Source organism: Topomyia yanbarensis, chromosome 3 (assembly GCF_030247195.1).
Source record: "Topomyia yanbarensis strain Yona2022 chromosome 3, ASM3024719v1, whole genome shotgun sequence".
Classification (NCBI taxonomy): Eukaryota; Metazoa; Arthropoda; class Insecta; order Diptera; family Culicidae; genus Topomyia; species Topomyia yanbarensis.
This window is the reverse complement of record NC_080672.1, coordinates 380,991,597-381,008,716: the sequence shown is the minus strand read 5'-3', so window position 1 is coordinate 381,008,716 and position 17,120 is coordinate 380,991,597. Positions and strand designations below refer to the sequence as shown.

General features: G+C 36.8%; 1 protein-coding gene across 4 annotated transcripts in view; it reads right to left on the bottom strand.

Moving 5' to 3' along the window:
- LOC131689068 (uncharacterized) overlaps positions 1–17,120 on the bottom strand; it is a 492,270-nt gene that overhangs the window by 427,149 nt on the left and 48,001 nt on the right. The window lies entirely within an intron of this gene.

Genomic DNA, 17,120 nt, shown 5'->3' with positions numbered 1-17,120 from the left:
GGTAAGACCGACAGTTTTTGGGTGGGGTAAGACCGACACGGTGTTTAGTTGATTGGGTTCGTTTTTGATTCGATACAAACGACTGGGTATATTTGTTGTGTTCAATTATACTATAATTACGTCATGTTAATAATTGAAATACATGGAAACTATGTTTTTTGCATTTATTTATCAGTATTGTCTCAAACCGACCAAAAAAATTCAAAATTAATTGAACGTGATTCATAATAATGTTACAAAAAGAAACGAAAAGTATAATCTAATATGAGATTTTGAAATAATATTGATGAAAAAATTTCATTGACCGTCGGATTGTTGATCAACAGTGTTCCGAAAAATCACAACACGAACCGGATAGCTTACTACGAAGCGTGCGTCACTTTTAAGTGAATGAGTCCTAGTAATAGCGTATATAATCTGCTTACAGAACAGCTCTTCCTACTAAGAATGGCTATACAAGTGGCAATTAAGCTCGAAAGAATTACTTGAGAAAACCCGTATCATAATATAAACCAAGCGTTAAACATTATTTATTCATAAGACCACGCATTCGAATGCTCTTCCTCTTGCTACGCGATGAAACTACAGAAAGGATGCGTTTGCATCACACATACTCATATACACATAATTGCACTTTATCACACATACACAATACATTTTTAATGGAAAAAATTTGACAAAAAGAAAGTTCAAAAGGGAGTCGCTCTTGCCCCTTTTGGGTGTCGGTCTTACCCGCAGCGTTTTAAAATGACATTTTTCTCCATTTTTTGGCAACCAATAATTTTTAATGAATTCAATTTTTTGAAACGCTGAAAAAATTATATTTTGTTAAGAACCACCTAAACAAGGATTATGCACAGAATATATAATTTTAGGAACTTTGTGGAATTTTAGAAAAATTATTGCGCTTAAGGTGTCGGACTTGCCCCGCGTTCCCCTACAATATCACATGCCAGATCAAAATCTCAGCGCACTACACCAGCAGAATCCCGGAGGCAGCCAAGTTTTGCTGCCCTTGCCAAACAAAACACTTTTTTCCAGCCCAATCTCCCCCCACCCCCTGTTAGGTGTTGTGTGTGCACTGCACATAAACAGACTGAAGGTCGTAAAGCGTACAAAATCCTGTACATAAATAAACTATTATTTATTCTAACACACATACACAAACTGAGTTAGCGCGGGCGGTTCTGCCAAATTATGCAGCAATGGAGACGCAAGGTCGATATGTGAATCAACGTGTGCACGGTAATCGATCGCTTCCAACACGTTTTTAAAGACTTTCCATTGTTCCTAGGAAAAGGAAAATAACCATTCCATTACCCGCATAAGCACAAATGCAATCCAGAAAGACAATATCATCGAATAGTGTGCAGCTAAAATGCGACAACTGCAGCAGCACTGTATCAATTACCACCCGTTACTGCGGGATGGATTGAAAATCGATTCGCTGCAAATGCCACTCGAATCTCGGTGGTCATTGAAAACACACTTCTGCATGGAGTGTGCCTACACCACCAATGCAGTAGTGATGGCAGCCCTAGCCCGGCGGATTCCTCTTCCTTCCCGTCGCGTTAGGCACATTCACCTGACATTCCGCAGTATGACTGTTTATTGCATCGGCAGCGCGTGAAGGCGAGAGCATATTACGTTTGCAGATTTCCATCTGCTGCGGTACAGAATCACAGTATGTATGTACCTAAACGCGAATTGCTGCTGGCTTCGAAAACAAATTGAGGGATCGATCGAGAGCGATTATTTCTAATTTGTTTCTAAATGTGTGAATGGATTACTGATCGCGATAGGTTTCTACCATAGAGGAATGTTGATATTTGAAAATGAGGCACGTTTCCATTTCTCGGCTGTTGGATTTCAATCGAGATATTTTTTCAGTTTATCTATCCATTTGGTCAATGTACCGTAATCAGTGCTATTCTCTATTTTTGGTAGCGAATTTAGTTGCCAAAAAACAGTCAACGAAAGAACGCATTCCATCATTAAAGGACACATCTCTGGCACAACGTTGACTTGGACTATAAACTACACTACACTTCAGCTTCCATCACTTGACATGGTTTTGAATTGCGGGTAAGTGGTTTTTCTGCACATTTCTATGAGACGAATGTATGCCTGATTGGGACTGAGTTGGTGACGTAAAACTTATTTTTAGTCTAATACGTTTCGCCTCGTTTTTTTATTCTCGAATATTTCTTTCTTAATAATTTTTCTAAATTTTTTTAATTTTTCTTATATGAAATTCAATGTTTAACGTTTCGAATTCGTTTCTTCAGTATATGGTAGCCGACTAGATCGCAAAGATATAAGTTAAATTCAAAAAGGAAAACTACTTGTGTTCATGAGTCACCACGGATGATGTCCAGCAACCACGGAAATATCGATTACTGCAGAAATCGAAACGTAGTTCGAGTAATAAGTTGCACTTCGCTATATTTTCACCAAGAGATGTTTTTTGAGAATGGTCCAACTGGAGCTTTCAAGCTGGATTCTCGGATAGGCCCCCTGTCAGGATCACTCACTACAATTGCAGATGAGACGGAAAACGCAGTGAAACAGTATTTAAACTCAAATACAGTTGGCCATGTTTCTTATTGAGATATTGCGTGTACTGTTCAGTTGTGGTGACGTAGAGATTTCATGGTAGCGTGGAACCGAGCGTTTATATGTTCGCGCTTGAGACCGCGTTTCACAATTTATAAGTGCTAAAACGTTCGATTTACCACCACCCATGTTTGCGAGATGTGTATCTTCCGGATGGAGGAGGACTTACCGGTACATTTTAGTCATGTCTGCCACTAGCGCCACAGCGAACATCTAGAATCGAAGTAGGGTAAACAGGTCTAATACGCCCCCTTAAGCAAAAAAGCTATATTTCACCATTCGACACTATGATCTTCTCACTAACTACTCTAATTTATTGTTATATTAGTTAGATATTAGTCCCCGTTTCATTTTTTATTAAAAACATCCTGATACAAGTACTATTAAACATTTTTCAAATATGCCCAAATTCTAGTTTTTACCTTCACCCAGGGCAAAATGCCCCTGGAGAAAGTGTAATATGCCCCACAACAAGAGGACGGTATGCCCCACAGCAATCGGTGCGTATGCACCACAACAATGGGTAGGGCGTTTTGGCCGGTTATGAGCTGTTGTGAATACATGCATAATTCTACACGCACACATAGTTTTAAGCCAAGCTAAAAACTCAGATAGTAACTATAATACTCTAGTAAGCTACTTGAAATAATTCTATCGAATCCAACTGTTTCTAATTGGTTCACGGAAAACCGATTCATCACAATTTCAACTAAAAAAATAGTTGAGTTTTTGGTTTCGTCCAGTTAATATTTGGGCGAACTAAATTTTTGTTGAAAGCAATAATCCAACGCTGTTGGTTTGATGCTGTCAGTTTCAGTCTGGACACGAACGTTTCAGCCTAGCACAAAACTTAAAAGCCTACCTGAGCTAAAGCTTGAAACGCTTATCTCAGCTTGTAACGCTTGTTTTAGTCCAGACACAATTGCATATGCCGTTCCACTACCTTTTCAGCCAAGACACAAACGACTGGAATTCAACTAATATCATTGTTTAATTAAACTGCTTCATCGTAAAATACAACATAGGATATTTCAAACATTTTGTTTCACCGATCGACCGATGAAGAAGTGGAATTAAATTGTATTAAAATATGCCAGTAATTCACACGTAATTATGATACAGAGTTATGTTTCTCATAATGGTATCTTTTTTATAAACTGCACTCTTAAATGAGACGAAATAGCCAAATGTATTTAAGGATTGTTGGTAATTGATTGATGTATTCAATTTTAGAGGAAAGGTATAATTTTTTTTCTATTTAGTCAGCGCTACAAAAAAAAACTTCATACCTATTCCACATCATTTGTTAATAATTGAAATTTTACTATATAATCGACTAAATCCGAAATAGAATGATTTTGACAATTTTCGACAATACTTTCAACTTTCAGTATACATGTATTGAAAAAATATCAATCAAAATCATCCCTTTATTGAAATGTTTTTAAAGAAAAATTAGGTAAAACCAAAATAAGTCAGTTGAATTTCTGTTTTTTTGTGTACTGGTTCAGGTAGTTGCGTCCAGGCTAAAACAAGCTTTCCAAGCTGAGACAACTACCTACGTGCATAACCGTTATGCCCAGCGTGTATGAACATAGTTGCTGTCGCTACCTTGATGTATTTCAGTAAGGTATGCATCTTGGGTACTTTGCTGTCATTTCGTATGATGTGCGTCTTGAATCAAAATCAATAATAATTTCCAATAACTATTATTTGAGAATCTCGTAAAATTAAGAGAAATTTTAGTTATGTTTTTCATTTTTCTGTTGAAATCAACTAATTAGGAAAACTTTGTTTTGTTATTTTCGTTATTTTAGAAAAAAATTGTTTTGTTATTTTCTTCATCGAATGGTTTTCAGTGTAGTAATGCTATTGGAAAAAGTGGGAGCTTACATCAAAATAGCTCTTTTGAAACTTTTGTGTGTATTGTTGTTTTGCAACATATTAAAAATACCAAACTAACTTAGTACGTTGATTTCATGAAACGATACTGTTATCAGTCATTTTTACTACTTAGATAATTCAGAAACCCTGGGAATCAAAGAGGGGCATTTTGCCCCGGTGGGACGTATTATACCCTTTTACCCTATTTATTTTTAATCCAAAGATTTATTTGAAACGGCTCAATGCGTTAGCACAACTGAGCCGTGGGTCTTTTATTTTTTTTAACAATAAGTAAAAATAAAAAAAATAAGAGTGTGACTGATCTTGTTGACTCTGTTTGCAGCTGCGTGTTGAGATCCTTTTCCTTGGCGGTGAAGCCGCTTGGTGGGTCATTCAGTCTGCCTTCTCTTGCGTTATCGTTTCCGTCTATGTCATCATCGCTACTGCTTTCTTGCTGTTCAAGATCAGAGGTTCTTATTTGTTTCTTGTTCTTACGGCTCGCTGGTGCAAATCCGTCTTCATAGGTATTTGCTTCTATATTGGCGATGCCAGTTGTTGTGAGCGGTTGTCGTGGTCGTTGTACCTGCATTATTGGTTAATTGGATCGTTGTTTTTGGTTTATCTGAGGGTGTCGGTGGCTGCTTGTTAGAGTTGGCTGTAGTAGATGAGTTTTGACTAGTTGCTTCGGCGTATGTTTTTCTGTAGTGGGCTGTATGGTTACAGAATTGGCATGTTGGGGTCTGCCCGGGATATCTAATTAGCGTTGTTTGCTTATAGGTCACGGCTTCCTTCGGTGTTTTGCATTCGATAGTCATGTAAGAAGGTATTGGTTTAGTCACTCGCATCCTCACAATACGAACGCCGTTGGGAATGCCGGTGAAAAAATTTCTCCAGGTGTCATTCGTAATAGATTCTACTTCTCCATATTGCGACATGATTCGTTTGATGTAATCTTCCCTAGTGTGCGGGGCCAAATCATGGATACGCACGTCCACCATGTCGTTCTCCATATGCTCGGGGATCTTGATTCTGGTGTTATTAAATCCAACCTCGTGTTGCATGTTGTTCTTTGCAATGAAGTTGTCTGCCTGTGCTAAACTTCTAAACGTAATCAAAACACAGTTTTTAACGTGGTGTAGCTGAATGTACGTAACTTTAGCGAGATTAAGCTCCATTTTCACTTTAACTAATTGTTCCGCTTCTTGAACTGTAGGTCTAACACGAGTTTTATTAAAATCGATCGAAATTGTGTTATCCCGTAGCACGGGCACTTTTGTTTTATTTGACAAACTCATTTCACTCCGCAGCCAGGGGAAATGATACAATTTGTTTGCGCACTGATATCGAACAAAAGCTGGCTTGATTGACTGGTGCCTATAGCCTGCTATAGCGTAGCGATTTTTTTGCTTCTGCTTTGTGCGAGGTAAGAAGATAGACTTCAGAACCGAGGTATTATTTAAAGAACATCCTCCTGCACCACATGATTTACTAACAGCGCTTCGTTGATGTAAAGGCCTGAAGAGGTCTTGTCCGAAGCGTCAAAAACCACTCGAACATTGGTCGTCGTGCTGGCTTCCTTAAATACTGGGTGATATGGCAAATACGATGAGGAATTTCATGCGTCATCCTCTCGAATATTTATAGTATTCATCCTTCAGTTTTGAATTATGACCAAGCCTATTCTCCTAGAATTAAAAACGCTTCATTGCCATTCGTTTCGAAACTCCCACCATTTCATCACAGTTTACGCGACGAGGTAGACGGACCATGTAAGGTCCTTCTGCGTTCGTGGTCGTAGAATCCGAAAACACGCTTTTCTTCTAGAGAATAATCAGATTGGGATTGCAACTCCTCTGCCTGCCAGAAACGTTCAACACTCTCCTCTAGAGTGAACAACCCAAGTAACCATAAGTATTAAGCCATTGCACTATATTGGCTATACTTTTGCACTAATGTTGTATTGAAACTCCATTACAGCATTAACAACGCATTAAAGCTCTATATTAGCATCAATAATGCATAACTGCACAGCTGACATATAGCATTATAGCTTGCTCTATATGCGTAAATAATATAACGCGTACATGCTTCAAGGATGTTTAATGCATGTAAGCTTTACAAGTGCATTTAATGCCATTATAGAGCAAATAAAAAGCTGATATAATGCTATTGTAATGTTGTGAGTTTATTTGTTATGCAACTCAGCGCACTTACCGTGAAGGACGAGGCAAGGTACATCAGTTCGAGACTTACTAAAGGTAATTTTCGTAAACATTCATATCATGTGAGAACGAATTAAGGATATTCATTACAATGCGTTAGAACAGAGTCAATTACGGTTTTAAACAGAATGTTTTATTTTAAAATTTTTCCTTTTTGCTCATCATACCGAAAGGAAACATAAGAAATGGTTTTAAAACCATGGTAGACAATGACAACCAACTGAAGCTTTTTAATAGCATTAGTAGTGCCAATATAAGGCTTTCAAATTTGACATTTGTACGCTTTTGCTATATAATAGCATTAGTACTGCAGAGACGAGTTGTCAATCTCTGCACAGTAATAGCACTATATTTCGCCTTTTCTGGCATAATATCAGCATTATACAGGGTGTTTGGTTCATGGTTAAGAATCTCTCGGGGGGTGATAGACTGCCATATTTGGAGAAAAAAATTGTTCTACACGTACCATCAAATTTCAACCGTTACAGAGTTATTGAACTTTTTGTGTAAAAAACTTATTTGTCTTAAAATACCTCTAACTTTGAAAGTATACTTTGTATTTTAAATATTACAGTTCCATTCGAAAGGTGAGAAAATTTCCTATTGAATGGTGTTCTCATATCTTTTAAGTAATTAGTTTTAATTACCTTTTAGCTGTAAAGTAGTTAAAAGTTAGTGTTTTTGAGGAGGTTTTTGCTAATTTTCTCGAAATAATTAAGTATGATTATAGCAATATCCATTATCCAAAAGTTGGGTTTTAGGACGATTCATAATTTATTCTTGGACGTCATATTTCTATCTCTTCTCATTTCTTTGTAATTTCATTACTATACTTTTCCTGTAACCGACTTGCAAGTGCTTAAAAGACTCTTATCTAAAAAATATGCTTTATATCGTTATTTGCAAGATTTCATTGGAAAGCTGAGAAAATGTCCTATCAGTGTATGTACAAATATCTTTTAGTTAAGTGTACTAAATGATTTTTTACTAACGAAATAACTGAAAATTTGTGTTTTTTGGAGAGTTTTTTAATTATTCTAATTATTAATCAACAAAATTTATCGTTACTATTGTTCATTTGATGCTTCTTAATGTTCTCTATAACTTTTTATTTGATACTTTGTCTATATCTCTTTTCATTTTGCTGCTATTTAATAGTTAACACAGCATGAGCTCGCCACAAATGTAGTGGGTTCGAAATCGTTATTTTTCCATATGAAACGATGTGATAAAAATGATTTTGCGTCGAAACCAAAAGAGATAATTGAATGGAGTCAAAGAAAGAACTGTTGAGCTTGCTGAGATGCATTAATTCCATGATAATAATGGTGATGTTTATTATTTACTATTTTAAGAAAATTAACGAAAATGCTAATAATAGCACTAACTTTAAACTAATTTACTTTTAAAAGAATACTAAATTCACTTAACTGAAAGGTATTAATACATTTTTCACTGTAAAATTTTCCTGGCTTTCGAATAAAAAGAAAAAAAGTACAATAAGTGCCATAATTTTTCAATTAGAGCTGGTGCTAGTGAAAATGAGATAAAAATATCCAAGTTGAATAACCCAAAATCATGAAAATAAGAAAAGGTAAGTGTATCATGTCAAAGAACGAATTAAGCAGCTCATCAAGACTAACAATCTGAATTATTAAAATGATGAGGTTATCTATTAGGATTTTCAAGAAATGAACGAAAAATCGATCAAAATTGTTTAATTTTCAATAAATTACTTTGAAAAGGCTACTTAAACTCATTAGCTGAAACATGTGAGGGCATCACTCAATGCGAAATTTTCTCACCTTTCGAATGGAGCTAAAACATTTAAAATACAAAGTATACTTTTAAAGTTAGAGGTATTTTAAGACAAATAAGTTTTTTACACAAAAAGTTCAATAACTCTTTAACGGTTGAGATTTGATGGTATGAGTAGAACAATTTTTTTCTCCACACGGAAAACCGATTCATCACAATTTCAACTAAAAAATTAGTTGAGTTTTTGGTTTCGTCTAGTTAATATTTGGGCGAACTAAATTATTGTTGAAAACAATAATCCAACGTTGTTGGTTTGATGCTGTCAGTTTCAGTCTGGACACGAACGTTTCATCCTAGCACAAAACTTAAAAAGCTAAAGCACAAAACTTGAAAAGCTACATGAGTTAAAGCTTGAAACGCTTGTCTCAGCTTCTAACGCTTGTTTTAGTTCAGACACAATTGCATATGCCGTTACACTACCTTTTCAGCCAAGACACAAACGACTAGAATTCAACTAATCTCATTGTTGAATTAAACTGCTTCATCGTAAAATACAACATAGGATATTTCAAACGTTTTGTTTCACCGACCGACGGATGAAAGGTATGGAATTAAATTGTTGAAAAATTCCGTATGTCAGTATTTCACACGTAAATATAATAAAGAGTTATGTTTCTCATAATGTTATCTTTTTATAAACTGCAATCTTAAATGAGACGAAATAGCCAAAGGTATTTAAGGATTGTTGGAAATTGATTGATTTGAATTTTAGAATAAAGGTATATTTTTTTTTCTATTTAGTCACAAACACTATCCAGCACTACAAAAAAAAACTTCATACTTATTCCACATCTAGTTTGGAATCTCAAACGACTAAATCCGAAATAGAATGATTTTGACAATTTTCGACAATACTTTCAACTTTCAGTATACATGTATTGAAAAAATATCAATCAAAATCATCCCTTTATTGAAATGGTTTTAAAGAAAAACTAGGTAAAACCAAAATAAGTCAGTTGAATTTCTGTTTTTTTGTGTACTGGTTCAGGTAGTTGCGTCCAGGCTAAAACAAGCTTTCCAAGCTGAGACAACTACCTACGTGCATAACCGTTATGCCCAGCGTGTATGAACATAGTTGCTGTCGCTACCTTGATGTATTTCAGTAAGGTATGCATCTTGGGTACTTTGCTGTCATTTCGTATGATGTGCGTCTTGAATCAAAATCAATAATAATTTCCAATAACTATTATTTGAGAATCTCGCAAAATTAAGAGAAATTTTAGTTATGTTTTTCATTTTTCTGTTGAAATCAACTAATTAGGAAAACTTTGTTTTGTTATTTTCGTTATTTTAGAAAAAAATTGTTTTGTTATTTTCTTCATCGAATGGTTTTCAGTGTAGTAATGCTATTGGAAAAAGTGGGAGCTTACATCAAAATAGCTCTTTTGAAACTTTTGTGTGTATTGTTGTTTTGCAACATATTAAAAATACCAAACTAACTTAGTACGTTGATTTCATGAAACGATACTGTTATCAGTCATTTTTACTACTTAGATAATTCAGAAACCCTGGGAATCAAAGAGGGGCATTTTGCCCCGGTGGGACGTATTATACCCTTTTACCCTATTTATTTTTAATCCAATGATTTATTTGAAACGGCTCAATGCGTTAGCACAACTGAGCCGTGGGTCTTTTAATTTTTTTTTTAACAATAAGTGAAAATAAAAAAAATAAGAGTGTCAGTCTGCCAGATCTTGTTGACTCTGTTTGCAGCTGCGTGTTGAGATCCTTTTCCTTGGCGGTGAAGCCGCTTGGGGGTCATTCAGTCTGCTTTCTCTTGCGTTATCGTTACCGTCCATGTCATCATCGCTACAGCTTTTTTGCTGTTCAGGATCAGAAGTTCTTATTTGTTTCTTGTTCTTACGGGTCGCTGGTGTAAATCCGTCTTCATCGGTATTTGCTTCTTTATTGGCGATGCCAGTTGTTGGTTGGGGAGCGGTTGTCGTGGTCGGCATTATTGGTTAATTGGATCGTTGTTTTTGGTTTATCTGACGGTGTCGGTGGCTGCTTGTTACAGTTGGCTGTAGTAGATGAGTTTTGACTATTGGTTTAGTCACTCACATCCACATAATACGAACGCCGTTGGGAATGCCGGTGAAAAAATTTCTCCAGGTGTCATTCGTAATAGATTCTACTTCTCCATATTGCGAAATGATTCGTTTGATGTAATCTTCCCTAGGGGTCAAATCATGGATACATGCACGGTGAACTTTACTCTGGTGTTATTGAATTTGACCTCGTGTTGAATGTTGTTTTTTGCAATGAAGTTTTCTACCTGTGCTAAACTTCTAAACGTGATCACAACACAGTTTTTAACGTGGTGTAGCTGAATGTACGTAACTTCAGCAAGATTAAGCTCCATTTTCACTTTAACTAATTGTTCCACTTCCTGAACTCATTTCACTCCGCAGCCGGGGCAACGATATAATTTGTTTGTGCACTGATATAGAACAAAAGCTGGCTTGATTGACTGGTGCCTATAGCCTGCTATAACGTAGGGTTTTTTTTTGCTTCTGCTTTGTGTGAGGTCAGAAGATTCATAGACTTCAGAACCGAAGTACTATTTAAGGAACATCGTCCTGCACCACAGGATGTACTATCAGCACTTCGTTAATGTAAAAACCTGTAGCAGTTTTGTCCGAAGCGTCAAAAACCACTAGAACATTGGTCGTCGTGCTGGCTTCCTTAACTACTGGGTGATATGGCAAATACGATGAGGAATTTCACGTGTCATCCTCTCGAATATTTATGGTATTCATTAGGGCATTGCAAAAAAAATTTTTTTTTGAATTCTCGAAGCCCCCCCCCCCTCTCATATTGTGACAAATGTCAAAGCAAGTTCAGATGCCAAATTTCACATCATTTGGACAATTTTAGACCCCGGCCCACTTCGCTTGAAATGTTTTGAAATTGGTACTATGGGAAAAATGGAGGAAAACTACATTATATGCTATAAATTTTGAAGTAGCAATCAGAAAATTACAATTTATACCTCTTTGGAAAGGAAATAATCTTAGTATTTGAATGGAGATTTTTTTGTTTCTAGGAAAATACGGGAAAGCGGGGAACTGGGTCATTTTGGCCCCAAAATCCCCTATTTTTAATGATTTTTCTGCTTCGTTATGCAAATCATACATATTTTGTAGTTTTTCTAATGCAAAAAAATCTCAAAAATCGATCGGAGCCTTTTTGACCTTTGTCCGAATACGAGAAGTTGGGGTTAAATGGCCTTTTGTCATTCATATTAAACTTCATCATTTTCTCGTGAATATATCTCTATTATTCTTCACTCAATTTTAATAAACTATACCTTGTTGAACGTGGAAAATCCTTAGGATTATAACAAAAATAGATTCGTTACCGGTAAAATTCAAAAACATCAAATTATCTGACATATAGTGTCGATTTCACGTTTTTATCATAAAATCGCACATATTAACTCCATTTAACAACAAAATTCTTATTTAATTTACTACTTTTAGTGTAAAATATGCTTAGGGATCACATGAGAAAAGTTTCATTTATGGAAAAATAGGGGATGTTGAGGTATTAGGGCAAATAATGAAAAAAATGAGATTTGTAAAGTGAATATCAAAAAGTTTGATGTTTCTGAATTTTACCTCTAACGTTTTTATTTTTGTTTTATTGCTCAGAATTTTACACGTTCTATAAGTTACATTTTTTGAAAATTGATTGAAGAATTATAGAGATATATGCAAGAGAAAATAATAAAATTTAATATGAATGACAAAAAGCTCTATAACCCCAACTTCTCGTATTCGGACTAAGGTCAAAAGGGTTTCGATAGATTTCTGAGATTTTTTCACATTAGAAAAACTGCAAAATATGTACGATTTGCATCACGAAGCAGAAAAATCATTAAAAATATGGGATTTTGGGTCCAAAATGACCCAGTACCCCACTTTCCCGTATTTTCCTAGAAACGAAAATATCCCAATTCAAATACTATGATTATTTCCTTTCAAAAGAGGTATAAATTATAATTTTCTAATTGCTACTTCAAAAGTTATAGCATTTAATGTATTTTTCCTTCATATTTTCTCATAGTACCAATTTCAAAAAATTTCTAGCGGAGTGGGCGGGGGTCTAAAATTGTCCAAATGATGTGAAATTTGGCATCTGAGCTTACTTTCAGATTTGTCACAATATGAGAGGAGGGGCCTTTGAGAATTCAAAAAAGTTTTCATCCTTCGGTTTTGAATTATGACTAAGCCTTTTCTCCTGGAGTTGAAAACGTTTCATTGCCATTCGTTTCGAGACTCCCACCATCTCATTACAGTTTACACGACGAGGTAGACCTTCTGCGTTCCTGGTCGTAGAATCCGAAAACACGCTTTTCTTCTAGAGAATAATCGGACTGGGGTTGCAACTCCTCCACCTGTCAAAAACGTTTAACGCTCTCCTCTAGAGTGAACAAGGATACAGCAACTATGCTGCATGGGGGATTCAGTCCAGCGGGAGGCACCTTGCTGGTTGAACCGGAAACTAGCCATCTGAAGGAACTGTTGATCAACATCGGAAGTGATCTCGACAGGCTAATTCTACTTGCAGTCTTACAACATGAAAAGAAGTGCTCAATTCCCAAAATCATGTCGATTGGTGCAACTGCACTCATCTTCTCGAATTTCGCATACTTTATCAATGGGTGGCGCTCCCAACTAATACAATAACGCAAACCAAATAGTAAAATATATAAGAAAAGCAGCTAATGAAACAACAAAAGCTTGGTTCTGGTGCAGAGATGTGGAGTTTACTTAATAATTCAGACGAATCCGACTATCCTTGAAGAACCTTAAGACGGAAACAGCTTGGGCTGCTCTTATTATCCCCTCAAACGTGTGCTGACCCAATAATCTACAGCGGTCTTCGTATGGCGGAAGATTGTTAGGGTCCAGCTTTCATAACTTAATTCACAACGAACCAATTTTGTATAAAATGCTTCAATTCTGGTTTATTTGTTTACAAGCTGTTGCCCGGTGCCTTCGAGTATGTTGTCTTAAATAGAAAATAGCGATTTCCATAAGCACAAGATTTTGTGATTATATTAGGGCAGAATGATCCGTACGTCCACCATCCACCAACTTTGCTGCTATTTCAGATGAAGCGATCGAAAGTGCAATTTTCATTTCTTTCGAGAATAGAAGCATATAATAAATTAATGCGAAAGGTTTTAAAGGTCAATAAGTCGTCATTATTTGTACTGCGACTGATTACAGAATCGGAAGCAAATTTCCTAATCGAGGTATTGATCAGAGACGACTACATGGAACTTATTAGTATTTCAATGTCGTCTCTATTAAATAAATCGATTCCGTTCAATTGCTGTTTTGGCAAACCTAAATGCAACAAAGGTATATATTTATTTAAATAGATTGATACATAGTTAATGCTAGAGAAAACCTCCCTACCAACAGGATCCAAAAATTCAACAAATTCTTTGACATTTTCGGACTCGCATCCGGCAGAATGTCTTTATTTGAACGCAAGTCCGCCCATTCATTTCCAGTAATACCGGAATGACCGGGTACCCATAGAACCCAAGTAGCAATTGCAACTTGTGGAAAGTTTTAAATGTTGCACATCATTTTTTATCTGATTGTACAACTATGTAACTATAGAGCAGGCCAATAGTGTTAAGTATGCAAACATCAATAACAGTTGTGAAACTAATCAGAAACTTTGCTAACTTGCACAAATAGTCTAACAAGTTGCAAATACCTCTTTGTTTGCCATTCCACCCTAAAACAGAACTGTCCAACTACCCAATGCTCGACAAATGGCTATTGTTTTCATTATTTTGCTGCATTTAGGAACATGTTGCACAACATACAAACAAAGTGCGCTTTTTCCATAACATAGTTGTTACCAAGAAAGTTACAAATACTATACAGTAACAAAGCGTGCTACTTGGGAAGGTAGATAGCATTTGAAATGCTAAGTTCTTCGATTTGAGGTCGATTTGCGATTACTAATTTCGATCTCGAATCTGCCGAACTAAGTGCTTTCAGGGCAGCCAGGAGCGGATCCAGAGAAAAAATTTCAGGAGGGGCTCGAAATTTAGATTTTGAAATGAACCTCATTTAATGAAAATTGAAAAAAAAATCTCATTTAATGAAAATCAATTTTGGTGGCCAAATTTGGTTTTATGTGATTTTAAGTATGAAATGAATATAAAATTGAAACTAATTCAAAATTCCTCAACCAGTTGAAATTTTTTGAAGGGGGTCCGGACCCCGTGGACACTCCCCCTGGATCCACTACTGATGGCAGCCTGAATGGCAGCAAAAATAGCAAAAAAATCTTTTACCCCAAATTCGCTATTGAAGCGCCGATTGTACGCCACACAGAATCACAAAGATTTCTGTTTGGAATACGGTACAATATCTACCAAGCGAATGAGATTTGTTTCATCTCATTTCATGACAATAGACACCAGAACCGTCAGTATAACAAACTACGTATTCTCCAAGATGTCGATCCATCCAGCCAGACAGCCATTCCACGCGAGGAGGAATTCTCTCATTGAAATTTTTTAAAGGAAAACTACATGTGAGTGCAAGCTCACATCTTTTAGGGCCACAGTCTTGTGTGACGAGTGGCACGGTCTATTGGGTTACCCTTTCAGAGCTCAGTAACCTTAAGACTTCTTGTTTCAGAAACACATACAGTGGTTTTATGTTCAAGAGTACCTCTAGAGCAGCAGTAGGTGTTGTCAAGAACGCACCACTCATCGCCATAAGGACCTTCCTCTGAAGATGGATTAACTTTAATTGGATTGTCATAACTTCTCCCTTCCACTACCAAACAAGGTACTCGTATGCCAGTATTGGTCCAACATTGGTTGTGTAGATACACTGAATGTACTTAGGTTTATGTCCCCGGGATTTGCCGAAAGCCCGTCTACATTGGCCGAAGACCATGCAAGCTTTCTTGATCCAGTAATCGATGTGAGGTGTCCAATTAAGTTTTGAGGCAAGAATTTCCCCAATTGGATTAATTGATAGTCCAACATAAAGACACCATTGCTCAACAACACATAAGGCTTGTTGCATCAAATCAAAAAGTGTGTTAATGCAAATACCGGTGATCATTATGAGGTAATCATCGGCGAAACCATACGTCGGATACCCAAGCACATTTAGTTTCCTCAACAAGCCATCGGCGACAAGGTTCCATGGAAGTGGTGACAGCACACCACCTTGAGGACATCCGTTTCCTTATCTCTACTTGTCTTAACGATGAGCACAGATGTCGGTTGCTAAGCATTGCGTGTATCCAATTCGTGATATATGAAAGTATTTCATGATCTCCTGCTGCTCCCAAAATTGATTCGTAAAACACACTGCCAAAAGCAACTTCAATATCGAGAAAAACTCCTAAACTTGATTGCTTTTGTGAAAAAACTTTTGCAATGTTGTAGACAACCTTGTGGCACAGGGTGGTAGTAGACTTCCCCCCGCTGATATGCACGTTGCATTGCATGCAGCGGGTGCTCGCCCAAGCTAACATCCCGAATGTAGTGATCGATTAAACGTTCCACTGATTTGCCTCCTCATAAGTGACGCGGCCACCTTTGGGAATTTTACAGTTATTTCCCGCCACGCTAATGAAGTGTATCCTGTTGCAAGACTACAAGTAAGAACATTTTTCAAAACATGCTTGAAGTGTTCATATACTCTTTGTAGTAGAACTGGAATGATTCCATCTTCTTTTCCCGGAGACTTCTACGGAGAAATTTTTTCAATCGCCCATTTGATCAATTCGGTTGTCACAATTCTACGAGCAAATGCCCACGAGTCAGAACTACCTGAAAATAAATCAGGGGCAGTCGTCAGTGATGGCTCCGTACAGCCTGGAAAGTATATGTCAAAAATACAGTTGAGTACTACATCTTCGTCAGACGAGTATTCACCATTAGCAGTTCTAATCGAACTGACATAAAAGTCTTTCGACTTCGAAAGTAACTTATTCAATCTACTAGTATCGTTGAGACTTGAGACATTTGTGCAGAGGCTTTTCCAACCACTTCGTTTAGCGGATCGAAGGGCATTTCTGTATGCTTTGCGAGCCAACTTAAATGCCTCCGACTTACCCTTGCGTCAGCGATTCCAAGCTCTTCTGCATAAATTTTTGAGTCGAGCAAGTTCGGTATTCCACCAAGGTGTTCCTCTAGAGGCACGCGTAACTCGAAGCAAGCAAGCTTCATGCTATGCTGCTACTATGAGTGAGTTTGTTTTATCCACGACCTTATCCAAGTCACTTGGAGATTTAATACCCATAAAACCGAATCGCCAAGCTCTCTTCGCAGCGGTCCCAGTTGGTAGATTTGGGATTATGATATGTAACGATACCTAGCGAGATGTTTAAATGATGAAAGACGATGTACTTATGATGAGATAACGACGGTTCGAGCTCGTTTGGTACGAGCCAGTTTGCGAACTCATGTGCAATACCGTCGGAGCAGAGAGTTACATCTACCACCTCTTCTCTGCCATCTCGTGCAAATGTTGTTCCTGCATTAAGAATGTGCAGATTTGTACTACTTAAATATTACATTAA